This window comes from Ornithodoros turicata, chromosome 3 (genome assembly GCF_037126465.1).
Source record: "Ornithodoros turicata isolate Travis chromosome 3, ASM3712646v1, whole genome shotgun sequence".
In the NCBI taxonomy this organism is placed as follows: domain Eukaryota; kingdom Metazoa; phylum Arthropoda; class Arachnida; order Ixodida; family Argasidae; genus Ornithodoros; species Ornithodoros turicata.
In genome coordinates, this window is record NC_088203.1 from 8,463,959 (window position 1) to 8,489,262 (window position 25,304).

The 25,304-nt window shown below is 45.9% G+C and overlaps 1 protein-coding gene across 2 annotated transcripts in view; it reads right to left on the minus strand.

Annotated features, from left to right (window-relative positions):
• LOC135387943 (protein Wnt-7b-like) overlaps positions 1 to 25,304 on the minus strand; it is a 112,365-nt gene that overhangs the window by 58,650 nt on the left and 28,411 nt on the right. The gene's annotated exons all lie outside the window — the stretch shown is intronic.

Below are 25,304 nucleotides of genomic sequence, written 5' to 3' on the forward strand. Positions count from 1 at the left end.
AATTCAGGCGGTACAATGTGTTGCCTACGTATAAAACTCATAAGGACATTCCATCATGGTAAATATCGAAGTGATTCAGCACCGTAACGCAAAGTTATAGCTCAAAACGTGAGGTTCCAGTAGTCAAAACAGCCAAGATGGCGCCTCTCAGTTAGCAGACGACATCCCTTTTGGGTGTCGTCTGCTTAGTACGCGTCAGCATTTTTCGTTCCTCACGTTGCTTACTTCTGAGCAAAATACGACAGTTACACGAAAACGAAATGAAAACTGCAGTTCCATCCTGCTGGCAGGATGTGCGACACGTTGTCGTGTGGGGAGCAGCATGTCAAGTGCTCTTCTCAACGCCACCATCTTGTTTGTTTTGACTATGGGAATTGCACGTTTTGAGTTATAACTTCGTGCTGCGGCACTCAATCACTTTGAAATTTACCACGATTAAATCTCCTTATGAGCTTTGTATAAAGATCGCACAATGTGCCACCTGCATTGAGTAATTGGCGAATACGGCGTGGCGGCACGGGTAGACTTTTATAGGGTAACACCCTGTATATTGTATATGACGGAATGCCGCTTCGGGTATCAAATGAACTCTGATATGAATTTATTGCGCACAGATGCCAAGGGAATTCGTGCAACGAAAGCGAAGATCCCCTGATGGACGCCGTCTCACTCTGGATGTCTTTTCTCGGGAGACCTGAGCTTGTCCTCTAGACAGCTTGCAATGCAGTCGTAGATTGGAAGTTTGCATAACCTCTGTTTGTATTTGCGAATAACCATCTATCACATCAGACTTCTCAGCCCTGTGCGCACACCTGCATTAGAGAGCGCCGACACGCATCGTTTCTTTGAGGCAGCACCGACTAAGTCAAACAAGAGCGACACCTTGCTTTTGTGCGCACAACAATGGGTAGTATGTTCAGAGTCATCCTTCTTCATTTTGTATTCCATGTACGTAGGCGACTTATCAACAGAGACTTCACACTAAAACCAACAAGTGTGCTGGCAGGTAAGGGAAGACCTCCGTACGTGCTTCAGCAGCTGGAAGCAGTTGGCGCGCACTTAATATGCTGCGTGAGTTCAACAACAACATCAACAACAACAGATAAGAGAGAGAGCGAGATACATGATGAGGATGATATGGGGATGATTCTGACAACAGATAAATTAACGGTGATGAATGGGGAAATTCGCCACGTGTGGTGCGACCCACAATTCAAGTCTAAAGGGTTCAAGGGGTCTAATTATTGTTGATAATCGTGATAAACAACAACGAATTAAATTTAAAATTCCTGAAGTTATACCGCAATGTAACTATATGATCATACTCGATATCAACGCAGTCCGTGGCTTCATTTTGCCGAGTTAGGGGTTCCTCAACGTGCTCTGAAGTCTTAGAGCACGTCGTACGTAACTTGTATAGAATAGAACGGCAGTGTCCGGGTAACACATATCAAGCCACCAACCTGTTGGCGCACTGGGAGTGGGCCAGCTTCGAACCCTTAACTTTGGCAACAACAACAATTAAGTTATGAACGATGAAATCCAGTGTTCCCGCTTGGGCAACCCCAGGCGTACACTCTTAAAAATGAACTTCACCGCATAGCGCGCTCCTAGCCAACCATAATCTCGAACGATATCGTTATCTGCCCTGATTTGTTGAAAACAGGGGACGTACGCCTTTTTTGTGACACTTATGCTGTTCATAATTGTCACAAAAAAGGCGTACGCCTGCCGTTTTCAACAAATCCGGGCAGATAACGATATCATTCGAGATTATGGTTGGCTAGGAGCGTGCTATGCGGTGAAGTTCATTTCTAAGAGTGTAGCCTTGGCAAGTGGGCATGTTACGATCTGATCTACAGACGCCAGGGTATGTTGATCTATGGCACTGGCACCTGTAGGTCCGTGGGTGTCAGAACACCGAGGATACATCCTCAGGCAGCACAGCCGGCAGTGGGATTCGATTCGGCCAAGTCTTCAGCATTACCTTGCACTCTTAGAAATGAACTTCACCGCATAGCACGCTCCTAGCCAACGATAATCTCGAATGATATCGTTATCTTCCCTGATTTGTTGAAAACGGTAGGCGTAGGCCTTTTTCGTGACAATTATGAACAGCATAAGTGTCACAAAAAAGGCGTGCGCCTCCCGTTTTCAACAAATCAGGGAAGAAAACGATATCATTCGAGATTATGGTTGGCTAGGAGCGTGCTATGCGGTGAAGTTCATTTCTAAGAGTGTGGATTTAGCGCCAACGATTCGGCGTTGTATCCATCCGGCAACGCTGGACCTGTTCTGAAGACCCGCACAGCAACGGGTTGCTTCAGCGGCTGTGAACGTGCTTCTGGATAACCGGCCTCGGTGGATCAGTTGGTGAGCGTCCGCCTATTTATCCTAACGTGGTAGCTTCGGTCCCGGTCGAGGACATCAACGACTTGGTGGCAGGGCACAAGTTGCTTAGACGTACACCGTCTCAAACACGGTTGGGACGTCAAATATACGGTGTACCGTGAAGAACCACTGCACCGTCGCTGATTATCATAGATGCCTCGCGACGTAAAACCGTGAATTCTAAAGCATCAGCTTCTGGATGAGTGTAGCAGAGGAACACAAGCATATACTTTACGGATCACGTAGATTTCAGCCCACAGCCCATTTCTTGCCGTCGTTGTCACCGTAGTTTGTCATCAACAGGATAAAAAGAAAAACGTGGAAAATCGAGCGTAGGAGCATGTTCCTCACCACATGCAAACAAGCTATGCGTGAGAAGTCGCCATTGAGAAATATTGACTGTCATACATCCTGTGCGTATACGGCGAATGTTGTCCAGGATCGATTCATGACCTTCAAGTTATAGACCTTATATAGTCATTTTTCATGGTAACATGTTTGCACAATCGAGCACCATTTCCAAGTAGCACAGCATAGCTGCACGTTTTTATTGGGTTCGATGGCCCCCTTTCACGTCCACCGCCAAAACGGGATATCGGCTTTTGCGTTCAATACCGATAGCTGTTAACGAGCGGCATCGGAAGCATTTCCAGCGTGCATTCTGTTTGATGATCCGTTTATTATCGGACTCGTTGATGAGAATCTAAACAGTGCTCTAGCCAGGAAGAACCTAACTGGAAAACAAAACGACCTGCTGTAGCCGTGCCATGAAGTGATGGATTGTCTTCTGTTCCCCACAAGGTACTCTGTAGTAGGAGCGTCAGGAGCATATCTTTGTCACAGATAAAGTTCAGAGACTGCGGTCGTGGTCATTACCATAGGTCAGTAGGCGAAACGACAAAGCCGCGGAAGCCTGGGTTCCCTGTCCACTGATAATACTGTTGGTACTTCTGATCCAGTCAAACTCATATTTTATGCGCACAACTACGGACTTGCCTCCGCTGCTGAGAAGTATCAACAGATATGGAAGAAAGTGGAATTGGGCGGCCATAGGGTACACTCTTAAAAATGAACTTCACCGCATAGCACGCTCCTAGCCAACCATCACCCCGAATGACAACGTTCTCGCCCCTGATATGTTGAAAACGGGAGGAGGAGCCTATTTTGTGTCATTATGCACGGCACAAAATAGCCTCCTCCTCCCGTTTTCAACAAATCAGGTGCGAGAACGTTGTCATTCGGGATGGTGGCTGGCTAGGAGCGTGCTATGTGGTGAAGTTCATTTTTAAGAGTGTAGTCAGCCCGCACACGCATGCGACCTGTTGTGCTGTTCATTTTCTTTCCTGTCACTTAAAAGTTTACCCCACCTAACTACCTAACTCTAGTGGTCATTGCACAGTCAACAGTAAGCCATCTGGACCAGCCGGCTACGCAGTTGTGGAACCACAATCTCAATCCAATCAAATCCAAGTAGCCACATAGTGGGTTCAGAAGCGCCACAAGTTTTGTAGTGTCTGATTAATTTGCGAGATGTCTTATTGCTATACCCATATCACGGCATTCATCATCCCTTACCGGGGATTTTTTTTCTCATCCCGGTGAATTATTAATGAATCATTAATGAATAACCGATAAGCGATATTTTCAACCTGTCTTTCTATTACGGTGCATGTGATGTTCATTTACCCGACGCCACAGGAAAAAAAAAGGAGAGAGTGAGAGAGGGCGAGAGAGAGAGAGAGACAACAAGAACTACATAAATGATTATGGGATGAGGAGAGAGAGAGAAAAAATAACCACTTAGCGTCTCGTTGTAACCACTATCCCTTACCACCTCATCATGGACGAAAAGGGTGGTTGTAACGACTGCTTTACATACCTCGAAGATATCTGGCCTGTGCAGATAATAAGTTCACACATCGTTAGGACTCGTCGCAATCGACTTATACTTGTTGATGTTATCCGACTAATCTACCATTTGGTATCTTCATTAGGGAACACGTCACCAGAACGCGTGATAACCATGTTTCTTTTTTCTTTTTTTTTTTTTATCCGGACTGATCGATTTGTAACGCCTAACGAGGTTCGATTAGGGGTACCAGTGTCGGAGACTGCTCCAGGCGGACACCTTCCATCGTGTCAGCTGCGGAACGCAGTCATTAAAGCGTACCGGATACCAAAAACGAAAGACGACTACTATTTCTGACTACATTCACATCTTCTGCATACCACGACGTTTGTTTTCGTTCCACGACCGCACTTTCAGGGTCTCTTAATCAGCTGGACTCTCACCCCCTCCTTCTCGCAAAATTGCTTGGTCCCTGGCCAAATCCAGCCCACTAACGCTCGGCCCTCAAATCTTTTTTTTTTTTTTTGACATTTGACGCATCGCCACCAGCAATATGGGGTAGAGTATCGCCCCTGGCCGCCTCTCATCTCCCACATGCCCCTGCCGCGTCGTAGAAGACGATATCTGTCATCATCTCCTCACTGTCAGCGTGACCAGCATCATCGGGCCGTGCTCTGGCAACACCTCTCACAGCTTGGGTGCACGGACGGACGGACAGACGTTGCTCTCGCAACACTCCTTGGCCCTGTGCTGCGAGCTAACCAGTGGAGAGTCACAAAAGCGGTGCTCTGCTTTCTGCGTGACATGGGCCCCCTGGGTTCCCTCTGAGCCGAGTGTCTTTCTACATTTTTCTTATTTTTATATAGATTTATCTGTTTGTTATTTCCTTTTCTCTCGTTTCCATTTCTTTAGGAAGTAGCAAGCCGGCGTGCTGCATGGCTGACCTTTTCCATTTCTTTTTTCTTATTTTTTTTCTGGCAATAACCCCCCCCCCCCTGGCGATGAAACTCCCAATTCATCATCTTATCTGCTTCGTTTTCGCTCTACCTTCGACGAATACGTCAGCATTGAATCAGAACTCACGATTCGAACCCACCGCAGGGGCGGATCCAGACCCTCGGTTTCGGGGGGGTTTCTTTGTTGGAGCGTGCAGTGGGGGAGGAGGGAGAGGGAAATCCAATGTATAAACTGACGTTTTGGGCCCCCCCCCCCCCCCCCCGCCTTAGATCCGCCACTGACCCACCGTCCCGTGTGAGCATCTTCCAAGACTGGAGAGATGTTACCAACAAAATCCTTTGCTCCGTGACGAATGAATAAAAATGGATAGTGAATCGGACGCTATCGCATTTGCGTACGTGAGGGATATAGCGTGCTGGTTCTGCGCAATGCACGCAGCTCTCTTTATGTTTTGCGCGTGCGCAGAACCACCAACGCTATCGCTTACGTACGCAGGCGATAGCGTGCGGTGCCCTGAAACTCACAAATTTTTCAATTCAGTATGGCGTTAGTCAGCAAAATTAAAAATGTAGCATTAAAAAGGAAACAATGGGGGGGGGAAATACCATAGCAGAGGCGTAGCCAGAAAAAGATTTCGGGAGGGTTCCAAGGGGGCTTTACATGTGAGAGGAGGATTTTCCCTCGTTGCCCTCACTATCAAAGGTACCATTCCCAACAAGTTGCACACCCAGGACTCCCTCCCCCCTTCCTAGATAAGCCAGTGCCACACGATAACCGGATGTTGAAAGGCCCACGAAAAATCCAATTTTCAGATTTGATTTAAAAAAAAAAATGATAAGCGCCGAAACGAATATTCCGGACAGTTTCATATATTATGCAATGACAGTGGCTGCAGAAGAGAAGAAAACGGAGTCTGGAGAATGTTTTTTTACACTCCTATTCAAACGGCCCTTTATTCCACTCTGCTGATTGGTTGGGATGTACAGCACGGTACACTAAAGGGAACAACGTAATTGGCTGGAGTGGTTGCACCATTAAGGCGGTTCGATGCACGTAATTATTCGCACCACAGGCTGCGCGAAAGCGATGATGACAACAGATAAGAACTGTCTGGAGGCAGATAATTGTGCGACGTGGGCATGACGTTACCGGCTTCTTATCCGTCAGGCGACTTTGTTTACGGCGAATGCTGCAGCTGTTAAAATGGTCGTGACAGAAATCCCACCCCCAGTCGTTGATAACATTTTCGTGTGTCTCGGGAGATATGATAAGCACGAAGACAAACACAAACGGGAACGAGACGAATCTCCTATTATATCCGTTTGTGTTTGTCTTTTGTCGTCTCCCCGTACTGTAAAACACCTTTATTTCGCGAGCCCCTAATTTCCGCGAATTATACCGGGCGTTTCAGTGAAATCCCCGGGCTAAATAATTCGCGAACGGGTGCACCAATCCACGAACTTTCTTTTTTACAAGTATCTGTCCGATACCACCTACAAGCTGCACACTGTGTGAATGAGTGGGAGGCGCTCATTATTAAAATAAAAATGCAAATGAGTTTCGTCAAAAAGCGTATCTTCTAAAGCAGGGCGCTGTCGGCATTAAAATGGGTACTACCCCTTTTGGGACCTTCAGTGGACACCTTTTAGAGAAAAATCTGCCACCGAAGCGGGTCATTTGTAGCCATAATTAATTGGTTTCGGTTTACGTATTTTTGTCGCGGCTGGTCGCGGCGAAGCGCAAAAGGGCGTATTTCATTGGTGTAATTCATTGGTGTAATTCATTAATGTAAGGACGCAATTTATTGATGGATAAGGGAGTGAAAGAGCGTCCTTTTGCGCTGCGCCGCGACCAGCCGCGACAAAAATACGTAAACCGAAACCAATTAATTACTGCAACAAATGACCCGCTTCGGTGGCAGATTTTTCTCTAAAAGGTGTCCATTGAAGGTCTCAAAAGGGGTAGTACCCATTTTAATGCCATTTTAATGCCGACAGCGCCCTGCTTCAGAAGTTACGCTTTTTTACGAAACTCATTTGCATTTTTATTTTAATAATGAGCGCCTCCCAGTCATTCACACGGTGTGCAGCTTGTAGGTGGTATCGGACAGATACTTGTAAAAAAGAAAGTTCGTGGATTGGTGCACCCGTTCGCGAATTATTTAGCCCGGGGATTTGACTGAAACACCCGGTATAAGGGCACGCGAAAATTTCAAAGGAGCCATGGCTCGTTACAGAAACATGGGAGGGGACCGAGGGACACGGAACAGGAAGGACGGACGTTGTTCCGTGTCTCTCGGTACCGTATCATGGGTCCATACCAGCTTGCCTGCACCCTCTCCCTTCTTTTCATTACGGAAAGATGTTGCTTTTAAAGAGTTTATTATCGAAAATTTGAACTGTTACCTATCAGAGAAGGAACGAGTCTTTATAGGTGACACATAGTGTATGGGGCCGGTTGCTACTTTATAGGTGCTTTGACCGCAAGCGTGTGCAGTCCCACATTCAACAAATGCGGCCGTACCGGTTCGCTGAGCTAACAACTGCGAAGCCATACTGGGCGGTCTGTGACCTAAGAGGTGCTGAAAGGTGGTGAAAGGTGCTGACCCTCCTTCTTATCCCCAGCAGTGTGGCCAGAGGTCGTTGCGGAGAACAGCGAAGCTTTATACTGATGTGAACTCAATTGCGAGCATACTGGAATAGGCTGGTGGGCGTCAGTCAGCAACTGGTGCAAGAACTGTACAAGGCCTGCACACCTGTGCAAGGTGAGCGCAGAATTGGGCACTTGCTCAACTGTAAGACCACCATACTGCCATAGTCGGACATACCAAAAGCTAACCATCACCGGCGCATATCGGCGTGCATCGGAGTATCCTATATGGAAATCCCTTTCTATGATTAACGAGATCGGTTGTTTACGCTCAGTACAGCATTGGCTCTAAAGGTGGGTGCTCCTTCAGTTCGACTGCTGAGGGCTCAGGTGGGGAGGGGGCGTTTAATTAATGTTTAATAGAATGAAAAGAAAGAAAAATGGATATGTCAGCCAAGCTAATGCCGGCTTGCTATTCCAGAAAAGAAAGGAAAAAGAAAGAAGAAAAGAGAAAAGAAAAACAGTTAGTGCAGCACAGGCACGACATGGCAGAAGAAAGCCCAGTCATGGGGGCTGCCGCAAGACCCGAGTCTTTCAGGAAGCCGAGCAGGGCTGTGGTGAAGGCCCACTAGGTAGGCCGAGGGACGGGACCAAGAAGTGTGTTGCCAGGGCCAGGGGCTCAGGCATTGGCACTGAGCTAATCGATAGCAGACAATTATGATCCATGATCGCAGTTATCCTAACTATTCAGCTACGCGACGCTCCTCCATTTTTAGATTTATGTCCAGTAGCCAGCATTTATGGTGCTGGGCACCTTTGCGAGCTCAGACAATAGCATCTGCGAATATCACTATGTTAACCAGCGCTTGGAAGCAGTTCCTCAACGCTTCTGGGCATTTTGCGCGTTTGGGGCCGAACCAAAATGTATTCAAGATTTTGTTGGCGGTGTGATTTCAGTAATCTAGATTATCGTAAGCTTGAAAGCTTAAAAATGAACTTCACCGCATAGCACGCTCCTAGCCAACCATGATCTCGAATGATATCGTTATCTGCCGGGATTTGTTGAAAACGGGAGGCGTACGCCTTTTTTGTGACAATTATGAACAGCATAAGTGTCACAAAAAAGGCGTACGCCCCCCGTTTTCAACAAATCAGGGCAGGTATAACGATATCATTCGAGATTATGGTTGGCTAGGAGCATGCTATGCGGTGAAGTTCATTTTTAAGAGTGAATGCTGCTGTCACCAGAAACCGTCGCCCAGTGTCCCATAAACAACCTCGTGAAACCAATGCTCACTGTCGATCTCTGAGAGCGACACAGACAGGCTACCCGCCCCCCCCCCCCCCCCCACCACCACCACCACCACACCCAACTCAGGTAGTAATCCCCGCCAGCTACACTTGAATAACACTTCCCCCACGGTCTTGCCGTCTTCATCAATACGTCGCTCTTGGTGTCAACTTTCAAGGGCCATCACAATCCGGATATCAGACTCGAGATTCAACTTAAGAAACGCACTCGTCGTTGGCGTCGAGGAAGCACGGAGGAGTGTTTGCAGAAGGCGTGTTCCTGTGCGTACTCCAAAGCTTGCATACAACTATATTCTCTGCACTCTGTACAAACGAATCGCAGAAGCCAACTCCCGACAAGAATGCGGGGAGTTGTCTCTTGAAATAAAGTCGTGAACTGAGACGCCCTCTGGTGCGGTCTGTCGACTTTTTATGGTCGTGTCGCATATTTGGCTTCTGCTACAGAACTAGGGATAAAAAGAGTCTGAATTCCGGGACGAGATTCTCCAACGCAAGGCTGCATGAATAACGAAGCAACGCCTCAGTATATGCGCCCAATCGTGTTGTCAATTGTGATGTGACAAAGAAAAAAAAAATGTCGAATGATAAAAATCATCGACCGCAGCGCCGCTATTATCGTGGCGCTTCCATAAATAGTGCATATTCTGACATATTTGTTGTTTTGTTTGTAGCACAGTTCATTACAGATACCAATGTTACTTAGCCTGGGTTCCAGTGCACTTCGGACTCAGTTTTATTCTCTTGACTTACTAGCTGATTAGTGCCAGAAAAATCCCAATTTATGGATATTTTAAAATGTCGTTGCTGCACTGAAGATAAGAGTACCCCACATGGTAAGGTTTCCTGTTTGTCCTGGCGACTGCACCGACTTCAAGTGGTGTTCATATTCAGGGGCGGATTTAGGGGGGGGGGGGTCCGGATGTCCTGACCCCCCTCAATTCCAGACTTGAATATAGGGTTCAATGGACCAATCCCAGCATGCACCTCGCACTTGTCCATAGCGGACCCCCCCCCCCCTCGGAAAAATCCTAGATCCGACCTGTTCATATTCCGATACTTTTAATGCTCTTAACGAAATACAGGGAGCCAGGGGAATCTTTGAATCCTTGTCGTTGTCACTTGTACCAGTAGCACGCACGCGAAAAAACAAAACGCAAAACAAAAAGAGACATTAGGAGCTGTTGCTTTTGTTTAGCCTGGACAACGGTAGCCCCATAATTAATAAGAATACGAAAAACAGTTTTGTTTCACCAACGGCATGGAAAGTGCAGACCAGAAACTACAAGGCAGTAGCTTGACATTGCATGAAATTGATTATAACGCAAGAAAATGTTACGTATACGGACTATTATTTCTTTTGTTACTAGTTTACAACAACACCTGGTCGATTAATAACAGCGTATAATAAAACTCTCTCAAAACAGCAACTGTGGCTTGTACGGACTTACTTGACCGATTAGTATTGCACACCGCTCATCAACTAAACCAACTCCAACTACAATACTGGAAACATTATATCGTGAAACCTAATTAACGATAATATATATTTATCACAGACAGACAAGTCACCGGCATGAACTGAGATATAAGATTCCTCCAGAGTCAACTCATAGGACCGGTCAACTTCAAGCCGAACCCCAACTCTCGGGTCACGTGACTCGGTAGGAAATATTTTTATGGCTTCCTACGCGAACATTTCGCTGTCTATTTCAAGCATACTTGGATCGGCTAAAAAGTCAAAGACAAAGAGAGCATTTTACTTTTCCACTTTGACAGATTAAGTGAGTGAGCTTTCAACAGTACAGTGTATAAATTCCGCTCACACCAAATTAACGTCAGTCCCAGTGACAAATGAACTGGGTATTCTGCACAACTCTGTTCCTTTCCTATTGTGGCGGATAATTGCTGTAATTGCCGTATATTACAGTTTGTTCCTTCTTTTCAGGTATGGACAATGGATTCCCTTCCTTCTTTTTACGGTCTTAGCACTTCCATCAATTCAGCTACACGTGGCGAGAGATACACGTGGATGACGCCAGCTAGTTATACCGGTATTACTCGTGTCAAGTATGCAGCAGTTCTTTTTTTTTTTTTTTTTACAAAACGTAACTACATTCACGAGCATCTTCCACCTTTCTTCGAGGCCACGCCTTGCTCCTGTAACTAGAAAAATCTAACCACACCCAGCTGAAACCGCAACCAATCCGTCAGAGTTAACAAGAAGAGAACGGGCCTCACAAAACACACACACACACACACACATGCCTCAAACTAATTTCAATCGCTCGAAACCGGATTTCCTTACACGCTATTGATTTATGCTATACTTAAAACACGTCCGATACTCAACCAGCTTAGCGGGTAAACGCAAACCTGTTCGATAACTAAGTTTCCTGAACCACACCACGGTTTTGCGATGTCTCCTCCTCCAACCTCGATGCACAGGGACCAGCGGTCCTCGGAATGCCTAAACGTCTACCCTAATGGGTCACGTGTTAGGCCAATATGTCAGTGGCCCGGAGAAAGGCGCCTGATAAGTAGCTGCAGCGTTACCGGTCCACGCGCTGCGCAAAAACATGTATGCCCAGATGGCGCGTTAATAAGGTGAAATCGAGCCTTCCGTAGAGCTAAGCAATGCAGCAGCAATTTGCGCTTGTTGGTACGTAGCAATTGGGGCTTCCCTAGCTGCATGGACGAAGGCGACACAGGTTCGAGGCGTGTCTGCCTATAACCTGATTACGATCGGGTAAGATTAAAAGGGTGTAGAGTGGATAAGGATCATAAGCGGCGCTCATAGCGATTAAGGACTATTAGAAAGTCACTGGAGCAGTACGGCGCCACCATAAAAATGCTACCGCGCGAGAAAGAAGACGGGTGTGTGTTTGAGGGCTGCCCAACCAGAGGAAGGAGGAGAGTTGAGACCTGCGGGACCTGGGACATCATCATCATCATCATCCATTCATCTATGTTGTTGTTGAGACCTGGGACACGCGTGCTTCCGCGCATTTCCATTTTCCTGTGTGTGTGTTATTTGTGTGTGTGTGTGTGTGTGTGTGTGTGTGTGGATGTGTGAATTTTGTTCGTCCGGGTGCATTTTTTTTAAAGAGTAGCAAGTCAAGTATTGTCTGACCTCTCTTAACACTTAAGAAGAAAAAGAAGAAGAGAGTTGAGTGGTTTGAGTTTGAATAAATATTTAAAAAAAGGTATAGATATTTAATTCGTCACCTGACGAATTCTGCTGCTCCTACAAAGATCCCGTAAATGAACCCCACAGAAAGGGGGAAAAAATGAAAGAAGAAATTAAAAGATAAAAATAGATAAACATCACCCCTCCCTGTCACCGAACTGTATGTGCACATGCGTAGCTGCATCCCCTAGAAGTGCAATAAATTGCGAGAAACTAACAGGAATGAGGAACTCGGCGACACATGCCTAGAATGTGGTCCTAAAATACAGATTCCCCATCACTGCTCACTATGAAGTTGACAAGTGCTGATAACGTCGTATCTGTCTTCTTTGGTTCCCGTACACACAGCACATTGACTATATCGATGGCACTATTGTCCAAGCGGTCCAGAGTAGACTTGAACGTAGCTCTTTGGGATGCATATCTTGTGCGGTGCATGACGATGTTCCGCGATTTCCACAGATGCGGTTTGTTGTTCAGACCGGTTTCACCAACGCTGGTTAACGCTGAACCGAGATTAAGGGTTGCCGAAACGGGAAGTTCACTCAATTCTTTTTTTTACAAACGTTAGTTGGTGACGTGATGAATGTTTCAGTGACAATGACGCTTTTTAGTGAAGCAGAGCTAAGCGTTAAATTCAAGTTATGGGACCGTTGATCTCGGTTCAAATGTTAATCGGCGTCTGTGAAACCGTTGATGAAAACGTGAATCGTCATCACGATGGCAGTGCGATAGACGGTATTTATTTCCGCTTTCTTAAACGCATGGCTATACGGCGTCCATGTTGAAGTCGTCCCATGCGCAAGATGTCTGAACTGTTTTCTCTTCGTGTAATCGCTTGTTGCAGCACCATCTTTGCATGTAATACACCAAGAGAAAGAGGAGTAGTTCTATAGTCCGAATGGGGTCTATAGATGCACTGCCAGAAGCATTTTACCCTACCGCCATCGTTTCTGAGGAGGTTTCCCACGTTCGACCGGCTTCGCCTAAATGTGCCCTACAGCGGACGATTCCCTTAACTGGCCGCATGTGCGCATGGGTCTGTAGCAGTGATGGGCAGTACTTGAAGTACCAAGTACTCAAGTAGTACTTTAAGTACATTTCTGTGTACTTGTACTTTACTTTAAGTACATTTTAAATCGTGTACTTTTACTGTACTTAAGGTACTCTTTCCGAGTACTTTCCCATCAAGTACTCAAGTACCCAAACTTGGACAAAAATCACAAAAGAGTATCAAAAATGCACCCTACTAAAAGCGCTAAAATGACGGGAAGAAAACGTCATTTTAGCGCTTTTAGTGGCATGCAGTACCAAGAGTCTCAGTCTGACCCTTTTACCAAAAAGGGTTTTTGTGCTGTTAAAGAGCATATTTGCGGAAGCAAATTTAGTGTTGAGAGGCTTGAAATGTTGGAAAAGTATCGACGCTTTTGATTATGTAAAACGAATGGAACGCAAAGACACGGCCACATTATGACACTGCGACATGCAGCACAATGACTTGGTCATTTCAATTCTCATAATGTAGGGTTATATGCCTTTTTTATATTGTTTAATTCATTGGCAATTAATAATCATTTGTTATCACAATATGTGACTGCATTACATGATGAACACTGTGAAAGACACACATGGTTTTCATTTTTACATTTTACGTTTTTTATTTGGTCACATGGATTATATTGCTGCAGATCACAGTCCTATAAAAATGATGGCTTACATTGTGATTCATCCTTTTTTACTTTCTTCATATTCTTTTTTTTAAACATGTTGTATTTCAACAAGCAGCATGGAATGCCCAGAAATATAATCTCCGTTGGCTTTTACTTTTTCCCCTTGAAATTTCCTAGCCTGTTATAGCAGAAAATTAGTACCGGAACACCACACTAGGGCGGGTGATCTTGGATCAGTCAGGGTATAATATATAATCACAGCACAGCTGACGGATTACCTCTCTACATGTACCTGCAAATTATGTCATCTGATTAAGTTCATATTCACCGGTTAGCACTTAACAGTCTAGGCCTTTATGGCTTTAGAGGATTTGTCAAGAAGGCTCGCTAAGGTTTTACCAAAAAACCAAGACACAGATACTAAACAGTGAAATGCAAAGTGATACAAATTAAATTCGCAATGTACTTGATGAATACTTGAAGTACTTTGCCTAGTACTTTGTACTTTACTTGAAGTACATTTGGAATTGGGTACTTTGTACTGTACTTGAAGTACTAATGTCCCCAGGTACTTGGTACTTTACTTTAAGTATAATTTTGAGGTACTTTGCCCATCACTGGTCTGTAGAAGGCACTGCATATATCATAGAGTCCTGTCGACGCTATCAGCAGCAGCAGCAGCGGCAGCACTTCAGGCAACCTTAGCCCGCCTGGACAGCCGACCTTTTCATGCAGCGGAGGTCCAGAGACCTTGACCCTGGACCGAACACTTGTAAGCCCTGCAGGCGACCATGCAGTTTTTACCAGTGATGGCCAGTCGTTAACTGCATGTAGTTAAACTACCTGATTGTTGTTAAAAAGTAGTTATCAACTACTAGTTAAACTACCATTTCGAGTAGTTAACTACAGTAGTTAGGTTATTGCAGGCGCCAACTACTTCCGATTTTTCCGCAAGCTTTACGGCACAATTGTGCTTCCGACTTTTACCCTGAGCTACTTGTTTGATGAGAACGGAGGTGCGGAGGTGGTTTTCTTTTAAATAATCAATCAATCAATCAGGTGCGGAGCAGTTGTGCCGTGCATGTGTACTAAATATTCGCTTTTAATGCTTGTCTAGTGAAGCCTCATTTCCATGAATTTGCGTTGAAACCGTATAGGATGACTACGTGATCGATCATCGTGGCTAAGAGAAAGTATTTTACGGTCCACAGTGGCGCAATCGGCACCCGCCATATTTGTGCGTGGAACATTGACCTATGACGAAGGAGCCTGAGTGTAAATCTCGCACATGGTCCTCTCGTATGTTGTACATAGCGGAAGCTTTCACTCCATAGAAAATATTTCCGCAGCTCTTTTGTCAGCGCATAATATACAAGAGACAGACAATGGATCTTATGACAGTATGTGAATTAAGCGACGTATAGGCACAAGAGTATATTTTAAATATCGTTGTCACTGCTTGTAATTATTTAGGGGTCCAAGAACACTACAAGGGATTGGTGTTGATGGGCAACGTTAGCTGTAGTTAAAATACATTGCAGTAGTTAAAGGTTTAGTTTTAACTACTCCACTGAAAAGTAGTTGAACTGCTAGTTAAACTACTCCATCGCGAAGTAGTTATGGTTAAACTACTGTAGAAATAGTTAGTGGCCATCACTGGCTTTTACAGACACTATGCTGGTGGATGTAAGCAATAGGTTAGGGGGTGCGTGATGTAACACGTCAGGTTTGTCCAAGTGTATGACGACAAGTTGCACGTGCCGCAATTTCGACCTCCCGGGATTCTTTTGACGTGCGCCGGAAACACGGTGCTGGAAGCAATGTAGCTGAGCAGTATACGTTGTTGGGCTAGATGGTGCATTGCAGTACAGAAGGTAGCGCTAAGCACAGACGACCACAGAGTAGATGTAGACTGGGCGAGTGTTACTGCGCGCTCGTCCTGTCTACATCTACTCCGTGGTCGTTTGTACTTAGCGCTATCTTCCGTAGTGTTGGAAGCAATGTTTACCTCCCACACATTGCTACCGTCCTCGGCCGGGATCGAACCCGCGACCTTGAGCCCAGCAAGCCAACACCGACTGAGCTACCCAGGCAGGCCTACAGTTTAGGGACTATTATTAGGGACTATTAGGGACGCTGGGGAGTAAATTGTAGGATCCGTAGACTAAAACGGGGAGTAATTACAATTTATGTGACTGAGGGCTGCATTTTCTCCCCAACGTACTGTTTTCTTTTTCTTTTTTTCTCTCTATCTCTTTTTTTTTTCTTCTTCTTCGTAGAGTGTATGGATTGGCCCTGCTGCTTTCAAGAGCGGGCATACCGTTGCTTTTTTACACTGCAGACCCTCCCTGACCCCCAATAGTTTGCAAGTTCATACAAGTCTAGTGCGCATTATCAATAAAATGTATTTACGATAACATGCGAACGGTGTTCACAAAATGCCAATTTCATCGCGAACGTGTACGAAAGACCACTCCACGTTGCTCCTTAGTGCAATGAAGAAGCAGAAAGTACAAGCACGGCACATATACCTGTAACCAATGTAACACCGTACTTCGATCGTTATCCTATATTTGATGTCTTCGTGACATCTCCATAAGCTTCCAGTGATGAGAAAACGTCGTCTCGTCTCGTTGGAACACTGAGCCTTTGTAGGCTGACAAAGACATGTCAGTAGAGATACCGTATAGTTGTTCGACGTTCCCCTTAACTACGCGAGCTCGTGGGACAAGAACAGATGACGTCATTATACTAAAAGGGTCAGATTTTAAAATTTTGTTTAGAAGTGTCTGTTGAGGAAGGCACAAAAGAATTACCGGATAATGCTAAAAGCTACAAATTTACTTTTGTGACGGGGTAAGTTAAAAATAGAGAAACATCAAATTATTTTTTTATGATCGCTACAGTTTAAACTGTTCCAGTGTCTTCCACCTGTTAGAAAAGCTTGTCTCTGTACAGAACTCCCTGAGCAGGAACTGGGAACCGCGCAGAGATCACACACCTGGCCGGAGTGTATTATCTGCCTTTGAACCTGCTGCTTCTCACTGCCTTTCGTATTCGACCACAAACAAAGAGAACTGCACCTCCCTCTTCAGCAATTTTAACCCATCAGTGACTCCTTGCAGAAGCATCGTTTGTTAATGGTCATCAAACACTTCGACACCTTTCAACCGTCAACCGCGCGCACCGTAATGGATCGGAACACATTAACCCCCTTTGGATGATCCGGTCTCCAGGATGGCTTGTCCACTGTTAGTCCCAGGAACTGCCCTTGGCCTTTACGAACGTTGCCCTTCGTATTAACTTCTCTGGCCGCCCTGTCAGACGAATCGGCGCAAACAGCTCCTTTCAACTCCTTCAATAGATCGGTGTCTATTCCGTTGCACAAAAGCCAAGCCCATTAAAAAGGAATCTTGGAGCACCCAGTTACGCGGCACATTAATCAAGGAATCCCTTAGGCATCCCTGGAGCAACCTGGAACTGATGGCGTGCTTCGTCAAGATTAATTTAAGATCAAGTTAATTGTCACATAGGAATGATTACCGCCACGTACATAAGAACTGTCTTTCTTTGTGCAGCGATAGGTGGGTGCGTTGAACTGTCTCTCGTCAACGGCTATTGTCTGCAGAGTTATTACAGTGATAATGGTTCGGGATTCTAAACTGGTTAAGGGGTGTGATTATATTTGCAAACGGAATCTCTGGAGAGGACAAGCCATCAATATATTGCTTATGCAATCGAGATAATTAAAGTCATTCGTGAACTTCCCCCGTGGAAGTGTCAGGGGCTAACGCAACGCAATGGGCCTTCTAGAGACTTCTTTATCATTAGACTTCGTTATAGAAGTAACCTCACAGTAGCCGACAGGCGCTGTTGCTCTGGGCCAGGTGGCGCGAGTGAGCAGCAACGAACGTCAGCGCCCCAAATTGTGCAACACTCGGTAGTTTAGCAGAGTACGCGGCACTTTCAAATAGACGGTCTCGAGTTGTTCGCACTTTTCAAGAAGCGCCGCTTTTTTTTTTTTTGTGGATTTCCTACAGGTTTTGTAGCTTCCTTGGCATCATACCGTTTGAAACACCATGCAAAACCCGCGGATGAAACGACCGACTGTTGAGATCTGCGGCCGCTTGGGCCCGAAGTGGCGCTGTGCAAACTTCACTGCAACAGCGATTAACAGATAACGGCACAGGTTAACAGATTCTTGTTTCGTAAGTCCAGTGCAGCAGCAACAACAAGTATACTGATGATGATGATGATGATGATGACGATGATGATGGTGGTGGTGGTGAACAGGGAAATTCGTCACCTGGGTTATGGTAGTGCAACGGGTTCTAAAACGTTCTTAACATTTTTAACGTGCTAGCAAATTTGCGGTAGCAACAGGCCTTGGGGCGACGTCTGGTGGGAAGTAATCTCCAATATTCGTCGAGCAACACTGATGTATTTGCCCGAGAATGACTCGACGGTGACGGTGATTCCACCGTGACGCAGCCGACTTGTAGGGTCAGGATTGGGTGGTTTGCAACTTCCTGTGAAAATGACGCAAAGGGAAGTCGCCAGGTCCCCCAAACTCACCTCGGAAAAGCGTGCAACGAAGAAGGCCGCCACTAGATACCCCACTGTTGCCGTTCCGGATCACTTCAGCGCGCTAAGTTTAGCGGCAAAATGTTTTTGTTGTTTCTGCGAATGAATCTAGTCGTTATATGTCCAAATAAAACGCGTATAACAACTTTCTCTGTCGTGTTTCGCTTTTTGGTCCCGTTTTTAAACGTGTTGAGCGGTCGGAAGGATCTAGTGCACGGCTGCGTGCACCACGTAGCGTACCTGTCGTACCAGGCGCCGCAGGCGCTGCAGTCGTCCATTTCTCCTTCGGTGACTTAGCCTGGCTTGGATTGTGCTTCAACTGGATCTTTAGCGCGCTACAATCCACCAACGTCTGGTAACAATGGGGTATCTAATGGCGGCCTCCGGCATTGCACGCATCGGGATAGGAACAAATACATGGGAAAATGGCGACCTTGGGGGACCTGGCTGCGGTCGCGTATAGCGTCAATGGGTTTTCAACGTAAAACTGGACGGATGTTCGGCACTTAACTGCACTAATTCTGCGGAAAAAGTTAAAAAAAAAATACATCGCGTATCCTGGTATCCTGCGCCTTTGGAAAAACGTCATCAGCGTATAAGAACATTGAACTAAGCCGTATAGGCACTTGTCACAAAATGCCGTGTGGTGTACTTATCATGCTGTATTGTGCGTGGCTGTGATAACATTATAAACTCATAATTATAACAGAATTTCATTAAAGTCACAACTTCGCCTCAAACTGAAAGGGAACGACTACATGCTTATGATTCCCAGAGTGTGGAAGATTGTCGTGTAAAATACTGCCTGTACATTTTGCTGTGTTATATCTGAAATGTTGCTCGTTATCTTCGTTATTTTAAACGTCAAATTGACCACGTTGCAAAGAAACATATATCATAGCAAAAGATCGCGATTTCAAACTCCATGCAAAACGAAACCGAAACATACACGAAGTGTCACGGAATCTAAACTTCGCCATCGGAAAAGTGCGTGCGAAGTATTTGTTAAAGTAACGTACTTCTTTGGTGAGCAGGCGCTCCCGCAGGCGAACCAACCTTGGTTGTCCTTCGTTGTCCTTGGTTGTCCTTTGATTGCGTGTTAGCGCCGCGAGAGTTTATAGGTGATTGCTTTGTTCCACTTGAACGAAACTAAAATTTCGGACCGGAAGTTCGAAGCCCCAGCATGCGTGGTGGTGATGGTGATAGGGCTTGCCGTTGTCGGCCTCACGTATGTGGGCAACGTCACGACTGACGCCCTGGGGAAATGTGCGTCCTGGGCCGACTTCTAGGGGAACTGTGCCGACATATGTCTGAAAGCGTCTGAGGAAAACCCAGGAAAAACCCCAGACAGCACAGCCGGCGCCGGGATTCGAACCCGGGTACCTCCCAGTCTCCCAGTCCCAGTCATGCGTATAGCGCGAGCTCTCAACCTGAAAGCCACCCATTGAATATGGAATTTATATTTTTTCTGTTTTCCCCAAACGCTAGCCTTAGGCGCGTTCTCAGGGGTCTGGAGCTTCTGACTTGTAACTGCAGAACGGCCGTAGCCAGTGCAAGACAAACACAGAGCCAATAAATTCAAAAATGCAGATCGTCTCGTCTTGCACCAACCCTCGGGACAAGATGAGACACGCCATGGTAACAACTAGACCATTTAGTTTTGGTTGTCGAAACAGACGAAGCCCGTGGGCCCATTACACATGCTGTGCACTGAAACCAAACAGAACGTGGCACCAGTGATTTCCCCAGAAATTCACTGCTGGGGGGTGGCGAGCTTTTAAGGGGGGGGGGGGCATGCTTGGTGAAGGTTAAACTGGAATATTTCTTCGACACGGGAAGAATCGTGGCACAATGATGACATCTTTGCACAGCTTTTCCGTTTTATTTTTACATGTTATTACGTTATACGGGGTGTTCAAAATTAAGCTTTCACGAGCGCTACGCAAACACAGTGATGACAGGAAACCGGATGGTAACTTTACGCTACTTGTGTAAGAAACAGGTGCTGCTAATTATGTAGCACCTGTTTCTTACTTAAGGAACAGAAAAATAGCACCAGTTTTCTTTTGTTCGCCTATTTTATAAAGTGCTAGTGAAAGCTTAATTTTGAACACCCTGTAGAACACAGTACATTAGAATACAGATTCTTTATGAACGGCATTTCAACATAGCGATGCATAATCAAATCGCAAATGGTTCTCCCACATTGAGTTTGCCTGCCCGCACGCATTTTTGCTCGTATATGCGCGCGATATATGCGTTGAACAATCACTTTCAAATGATTTTGGAGAAATGCATGGTACGATCATCTGCAGGACTGTGGTCCTACAGCCAAAGTTTGACAGAACAGGATGTAGTTTGCTGCGTCAGACTCTCTACCAGGACGTGTTGGTGGCCGGGATGGGTGGTGTCACCTGAGAAATTGCAATCCAAAATCCAAACTGAGAAAGAAAAGAAAAAGAGAGGGTATTGCAAAAATGCAGGGGGGGGGGGAGGGCAGTCCCTGCGCGGCGCTGCTTTGTTCCACCGTCCTTTGCAAACAGGGCACTAACAGTCTGATGCGTCGCTGGTCGCTCGCTTTTGCGTGCGCGTCTACTTTGCTGGAAATATCCTACGAAACAGGAAAATTTTCCAGAAAATCCTAGGCAATACGCAAAAAAATAAATATGTGAAGAACAAGCATAAAGCCACGTAAGAGGTGACTCACCCATTTCTAAATTACGTTACTTTTAACGTTAAATTGGCGCGTCTTGCCCCGTGCATATCGTCGAATGAATCGATTTTTCTGTTCAACACCGGAAACCAAAAAGTGCCCATATTTTCCATACATACAGATGAATGAATAAAGAAATAGAATGCGGGTTCACGTTGACAGAATAAGCCTGCGAAACGCTGCTGCACAGGTAACAAGAAAAACGACTGCAGAAAATCGCCTTTTTGACGAGTCTTTACAATCCAGGCAGAAGTAACCGATGTTTTTTCTTACATGCAGAGCCACCTATGAGTAAAGTTTCAAGCGGAGCAACGCGTCTCTCAGACAGGCAGCGTCGAGCAAAAAATGTCGCGTTCTACGCCATGTTTCATCTTGCCCCACCTCACCCTACTTCCCCTGCGTGCCGGCTTGTTTTCGTTCTAGACCCAGTGTTATGCGCATGTAATGTAGTTCTGCCGCCATACTTGGCGGGCAATGTGAAGTTGATGGCAACTTCGACACAGTGTTGCCCGTAAGATTCAATTTTCATTTTCTAAAAAAAAAATATGACTTGTGAGTACGGAGGGCACAGGCTATCGAACAGATTTGCTGAGGCTGAAGGTTTATTGCTCACCGGTAACGTTAAAATGTGTCGTCGCACAAGCGATAAAACGCTGCATTCACACTACATCATCCAAAGCCGCGAACGCAGGGAACTCATTCACCGCTTTTACGGCATTCACGACACTCTCGTCCACACTGTGTTCCGAACGCGGAGAATGCCGGCACTACTGGCACCACCGTATACTCCGCTACGATCCGTTTCATTCTTCGAACTGTAGCTCCACAACGTGTAACACGTAAAATGTCGTTGTGATACATGAGAATAACGATTGCCAAATACGTATTTATTGGGTTTTGCACGGCAACCTGTAAAGCGGCGCCCGCTTCGAGCAGCAGACGACGTGCATGTACTCGTGTCTCAACACAGTCGACACACTTACTTCCTCGTCTTCTTTCAGCAGCGTGACGCTGCCCACCGATGTGAGGCCGACAACGGCGAGACCTTTCACCACCACCACCACCCCATTCATAGTCTACTTCCTCACCCAATATTCCTGAACCCTCTCACTTCCCTTGGAAAATTGTCTTTCAGAATGAATGAAGGAACGAACGAAGGAACGAACGAACTAACGAAGAGGACAGAAAATGCCATCTATATTGCCAAGTCCTAATGAAAGCCCCTGTAGCACATCATCAGCACTTTTCCTTTCTCGCTGGACCGAACCCCATCGCCTGGTCACTTCGTGTGGACTGAATGCAAGATTTTATCAGGAGTCACTTATTGAGCACCTTACGTGAGCTGCTTCGGAAATCGTTCGGACAAAACACGCTGCCTTGGAGTAAAGTGTTTCTGACAGTGTTCTGGTTCGCAAGCGCACTGAACCTGCGGGCTACCGTTCAAATCGCGGTCTTCAAAAGTGCTTATATACTTTAAGTATGCAGTTAGCGATAAGCGTTTCCTACTTCCAGTTGTAGGGGTCGGGTGATAAGCGACAAATTTGAACGAACATTTGTGATCGCAAGTGAACTTGTGGGAAAACGAAGTTCCTTGGACGCTACTGATAAGATATCCATCACAGATCCTGTAAGGTGACCACATCATTGTATCTGTCAAGGTTGCTGCATATACAGCGGTGTACTTTAAAAAAAACGCATTTACTTGATGGGTGTTCACTGGAGTTGTGATGTACCTTACAAGGCGCAGCTAACAGCAGCAAGAAAACGAAGCACTAAAGGCACTCTGTGCCTTTTTAGGATACACCGATATATGTAACGCATACCAGCTCAAGCAAACTGAGATCTCTATAGTCTCCACGAAAGAAGTTGAGCTCCAGGCGCACCAGGGGGCAGCCACACTGCACCAGCACCCTACCCAGCCTATGTACTGCTTCCACTACTAACAGACACGAAGTATGGTTGTCAACAGTGGTCGTTACTGAATACGTACCTCAGTGCTTACTTGTTATCGTTGGCAACACACTAATAATATCAGTAATAGTAATTGTTTCTTTACGTGGCGACCCAACCGTGTGCGGCGGCGGCGGTGCGTACAAGAATATATGTTACAAATAATTGACGTTACCACTATCCCGTCAGTTCTTCGCAGCACCTCGTTAGAGTGAGAGGTTACACCGTTCACGACGCATGACTTTAGTCTTCCGACACACCTCCGATACCACATATAACATCGAACTGTCACGACTGCGCTAACTCACATTAGAAAACCATTCGTTACCGAACCAGCTTATACAAAGTAGGATTTAGTAATCATTTTATCGTTTCCACGCGCACTCGTAAAATCCTTCCTTTTTAGCTTCTTCTTCTACGTCTTAGCCAGTCGCGCTGGCTGCTTGTCCTGAGCCATTTCGTGACTGGAATTGGCAGCTCTTTTACTGTCGTTCCCAGAACGCGCCATAAACGATTTCATGCGGATCAGGTTCGCTCTGTAATCGGACGGCATAACTCACTCAGGATCAGCCACCAGAATCCGCCGCATGTCAGCGTGTGCAGTCATTCGTGTGTGGTGCCGGAAGCGTACGAGAAGACAGTAGTTTTTGTCCGGAGGTATAGCGAGCAAGAAACCATCAGCAAAGTCCCGTAAGTAATTTCCCAGTAACTTTAGTAGCCCAGTGGTCCGCTAGCCTTAGTAGACCCCATGGGTATAGCCTTAGCAGCGTCGTGGTCCGCTAGCATCATTAGTACTCCTAAATGGCCTAGACTTGTAGCCCGCTAGTATGACCTTAGTAGTCTCTTGAGCCTAGCTTAAATAGACTAGCGTTCCGCCGGTATCCTTAGCAGCCTGCCTAGTAGTCCCGTGGTAACCTTGGTGGTTCTCCGCGTAGTTTTAGTAGCCTAACGGTTATCTAGTAACGTTAGTAGTCTCCTAATTGTCTTTAGTAGCCCAGTGGTTCGATAGTATCCTTAGTAGTAGTAGCGGCCTTAATAGCCAAGTGTTCCGCTATACTAGTTCCCTCGTATATATACCCTATAGTCTGAACACTATAAGTGCGCTTCAGCAGCAGACAAAGAGAGTCACCGTGCTTACATCATGATTACGTCACCGTGAAGCCAAAACCGGGTGTGAACATGCCGTTCATTTTTGTTCTTTATTATCTCAAAGACCACGACGCTCCGATGGATAGAGTTTAACATTCGGTATCTACCACTCAAATTCAGCTGCGAGTCTTGAAGCCAGTCAATATCTCCTAACTGTCCCTTAAAAGACAGACTGCTACAAAACCGATGTTAGCGCCGCGTTGCAGCTGAGGCTATGAGCGACTATATGATGTTACGAAACCAGTTTGCTGAACCGTACACACACACACACACACATACATTCGATGGTAATGGGGTGTGCGATTCACCGCCGCTGAGGCGGTACACTGCCCTATTTCGCGTTGGGGGAGGATGAAGGGATGATGATGGGGATGAACCGTAAAAGCATGATGAGGAGGCGAAAAGTGAAGGTGAACGGATGACACAAAATGATAAGCGCGTTCTACAGTCAAAACATCCCCGCGGGCATGAGATCACCTTCTAATGGGAGCTATTAACAGTTGTGCTCCTCGGCTACGCAGGACTCAGTTGAACGGTTGGATTTCGCGAAGACCGAAAACGGTGAGTTTGTCATTTCGTGAGTGGCGTGTGGAGTCTCCTCTTGTGCACGTTGCGTGACAATATGTGAGCTTCTCAGAAAAATAATAAAAGTTTGTAAACTGTGGAACACTCGTGACTGTGGAGATGACGTTTAGGAGCTCTTGGTTTAGTGAACTAGAACAGTGTGTCCATTTCGACTTGTGTGTCTTTCAACGATTGTCTCACATAGACGTGTTCGCAACTGCATAAAATCACGGACTATATTTTTCCCGAACCCTCGCAAAGGTCCTCTCGAAGCAGGCATGGACACCAACTGGAACGTTCCTTGATTTGATTTGATTATATTTGATTTTAAGGAAAAATAAAATGGAGATGAAACGTTCCTATAATTCCGCAACCGATACATTCTTCATT